The sequence below is a fragment of the Triticum aestivum genome, chromosome 1B (assembly GCF_018294505.1).
Source record: "Triticum aestivum cultivar Chinese Spring chromosome 1B, IWGSC CS RefSeq v2.1, whole genome shotgun sequence".
NCBI classification, from domain to species: Eukaryota; Viridiplantae; Streptophyta; class Magnoliopsida; order Poales; family Poaceae; genus Triticum; species Triticum aestivum.
The window spans coordinates 525949313-525952975 of record NC_057795.1 but is presented as its reverse complement, the minus strand read 5'-3'; the positions used below and the strand labels follow the sequence as shown (position 1 = coordinate 525952975).

Below are 3663 nucleotides of genomic sequence, written 5' to 3'. Positions count from 1 at the left end.
TGTCTTGCCGCCGGTCACGTTACGCCATGGTTTCATGGAGCGACGAGTCGAGCTCTTCTTCGGACGGCGAATCCGTGACTAGCCTGTAGGTACGCTCCTGCTATATAGTCTCTAGATAGTGCTAGGCTTAGGGTTAGGGTTCTTCATTTCCGGTATTTAACACAAGGCGTTGATTTGTGCATTATCTCTGTTGTTTAGCTTCCTACAACTATCCCTTGCTATGAATGGAGTGGCATTGCTCACAATCTGTCTTCTCGTTGTCTGCATCGAGAACCTTGCGTCAGGCTAGTTGCTTTTGATTCCTTGGACACTGGCAGACGTTTTCTTGCATGTGGTCAGAAGGTATGTTGTTCCGTATTGTAAATATATGTTTACATTAGCTCGTGCTCGATTTACTTCGCAGTAATCCATTGTTCTGCCCATAATTGCATACAATTTCAATTAATTTGTGCATTTACAAAGTCCGTATTTATGTTGTCTTTTTTACGGTCTAATATTTGTTTTAGCCCATAATAGCATATACTCCCTCTGTTCCGAATTGTATGTCGTTAAACGATTCGACGAACAAATTTTCGTAGGCTACGATTTTCCCTGAGTTTCCCATTCTACCCCTCCGACCGACACGTTCCCCTCTTTCTCGCCCGACGCCACCGACCACTCTCTCCCCACTCACCCCCGCTCTCTCTCCCTCGCGTGCGACGCACCCGCTCGCCTCTCTCTCGCGCGCGACGCCGGCCACCAGGCGCCTCTCTCTCTCGCGCGCGACGCCGCTCTCTCCCCGTTGATGCTCCCTCTCTCTCCCTCTCTCCGGCATCTTGCTCCGCATTGCCGCTCACCGCTCCCCACCACACAAAGCTGCCATTTTTATTTGTCGGCGACGGCTGCTGGGCGAGGAGGAGCTGGATCCACATGCGCTGGTCCTCGATCTGCTTGTGGATAGGCGTGAGGAGTCGCTGAAGCGGAGCCCAAGCGGCACCGGCGCGGGCGTGAAGACGACGGCGGGAGGATCTGGAGCCCGAGCGGGAGGATCTGGAGCCGCATCTCAAGTACTCCGGCGACACAACGGCGCTTGATGTGGAGCCCCACCGGTGCCGCTGCCGGTGGTGGGGCACCAGTTCTGCGCGCCCTACATGGTGCCGCTGACGGTGACCAAGAAGGCGCTCAGCCTCTCCGACGACGACTTCGCCATCACCGATGCCAACGGCGCCGTCGTGCTCAAGGTCAAGGGCGCCATCTTCAGCATCCGGAGCTGCCGCACCATCCACGACGGCGCTGGGATGCCCCTCCTAACCATGCAAGAAAAGGTCCCTTCTCCACTACAGCTTTGCTCCTTTGTCTGCCTGTCCATCTCCCCTGGCCTGGCGCTGCTGAAATTTCCTCGATCCATAGACATGTCTGCAAGTTCTTTGCGGAATAGGATCGTTGACCCGTAGACAAGGGTGAGCTGAGTCGTCGGAAATTGCAATAGTCTTGCATTTTTTTTAGTTGGGGGAGGAATAATCTTGATTCTTCAAGTTGAGCTGGGCGAGGAATAATCTTCATGCTCACAAGTTACTGATTTGTAGTGATTTAGAGAAGTTGCAGTAAATCTGAATTACTCCAGTGTGCAGATTTGCAGTAAACTTTATTACTCCAGTGTGGATTTGCACTGATTTGGAGTAGCTTTGATGCAGTAGGCTTTTGAGTTTTTAGTAACATCTGTGTTTTAGGCCCTCTGTTACGAATTGTTGTGAGGATATGAGTATGCAGTAGTGTGCAGATTTGCACTGATGAGAAATGCAGTGACCAACACAAATTTTGGAGTAGCTTGTTTGATCTACAGTTGGGAAGGAGATTAATAGAGGTACTGTCAGTAGTTTGTGTTAATCTTGGGTTGCTGCTGTCAGTATCTTGTGTTAATTTTGGTGCAGTAGCTCCTGCTACTGCTTGTTTGATCTACAGTTGGAGTACTCCTGTAACAACTTGTTTGATCTAGAAGGAGTAGTTTTCCGACTTCTTAGAATTATCTCTCTTGCAACAACTTGTTTATCCTTTCACTCATATCATCACAACAACGTTTTCACCTGTATATTGGGTGGTTGCAGCCATCAATGACCCTGCTAACCGAAAGAACTGCAGCAGACCCTACTAACCGAAAGAACTGCAGCCATTAATTAAGATAATCTGAAACCTTTTCTTTTAATTAACTTAAAACTTCCAGTAAAATTAAGATAAACTAAAACCATTTCTTTCAATTAACGTAAAATTATCTGAACCATTTGTCCTCTCTTACTCTCTTCTTTTTCAGTAAAGTGTAGGAGTAAAATAAAATGAAACCTTTTCCTTTAACTAACTTAAAATCTTTTTGCATCAAGGTTGACCCCGTCTCCTCTTTGATGGAACATATTCTTCTTCTTCTTCCCTTTGAACAAGACCTTTGAACTTGATAACCGGCCGGCCGGAGTAGATTGGTTGAATTTGGGTGTGTGGTAACTGCAGCTTGTTTTCCTCTCACCATGGGGCTGGGTAAACTGCAGTTATTAGTTAAACTTCCCTGATTTGTTTTCTTCTCGATTTGGCCAGATGGATCAAATGTACTGAAACTTTGCTTATTCTCATGAAGCAGCTATAGCTTCTTTTAAAAGTTGTCGTCTGTAGCTTGTGTTAATTTGTCTACTGAAACTTGGGCTACTGAAGCTTGTTAACTTGCATAATATTGTGAACTTAATTGTTGCTTGCATATTAATGACAGTAAAATCATGATATGAGTAGTTTCTGTAAAATCATGACATGCCATACAAGCTACTCAAACTCAGGAGTAGTTTCAGTAAAATCTATTCTATGGACTTGCTGTTTAGTTTTATTTAAAATTAGGAGTAGGAGTAGCTCTTGGAGTAGGAGTAGGAGTAGTTCTTGGAGTATGAGTAGGAGTAGGAGTAGTTCTTGGTTAATTAAACCTTTTCATTTAATTAAAACTAAACTGAACTACTCTTCTCCTCTCCTCTTGTCTCTTTCATTTGTCTTCTCTTTCTCTTTTGCCCTCTTACAATAGTGCAACAATATGAGACCTAAATCAAATGAAACCAAATGAAACTTTCACTAATGGAGTACTCCTATTTCTCTCTTCTTTTCTCTTCTTTCTTTCTTCTTGGAGTGCTTGATTATCTTCCAGCTCTCTCTCTGTGTGTGTGTGTGTGTGTGTTGCCCTCTCTTCTTACTTTCTCTCTCTTCCAGTGCCCTCTCCTCTTCTCTCTTAATTAAACAAAAATGATCACACAAATGATGCACTCCTCACAAAATTAAATTAAACTTTTCAAACAAAAATGATCATATATATGGAGTAAAATCCAGTCCATAGAAGCCTTTTGCAAACATATGGAGTAATTTCACAAGGGGTTTACATATACTGCACACAAACAAGGAGTTACACACATACTCCACACAAATAATCACAAGCATCTTAACAAGCAACTCCTCCAGCATCTCAACAAGCATCTCGACAAGCAACTCAACAAGCATCTCCTCAAGCATCTGAACTAGCATCTCGACAAGCAACTCCTCAAGCATCTCAACAAGCATCTCCTCAAGCATCTCAACGAGAAACTTCTCAAGCATCTCCTCAAGCATCTCGACAAGCAACTCCTCAAGCATCTAAACTAGCATCTCGACAAGCAACTCCTCAAG

General features: G+C 44.6%; 1 protein-coding gene across 3 annotated transcripts in view; it reads left to right on the top strand.

The window, feature by feature from the left end:
* Window positions 1–1109: 1109 nt before the first annotated feature.
* The window catches only part of LOC123136405 (cilia- and flagella-associated protein 99), a 7121-nt gene continuing 4567 nt past the window's right edge, over window positions 1110–3663 (top strand). For 2 of the 3 annotated variants that reach the window (XR_006466909.1, XM_044555761.1), the window contains exon 1: window positions 1110–1304. The gene's annotated coding sequence lies outside the window, so the exon portion shown is untranslated. The remainder of the gene's footprint in view (window positions 1305–3663) is intronic. The other variant, XM_044555776.1, reaches the window with a different exon arrangement.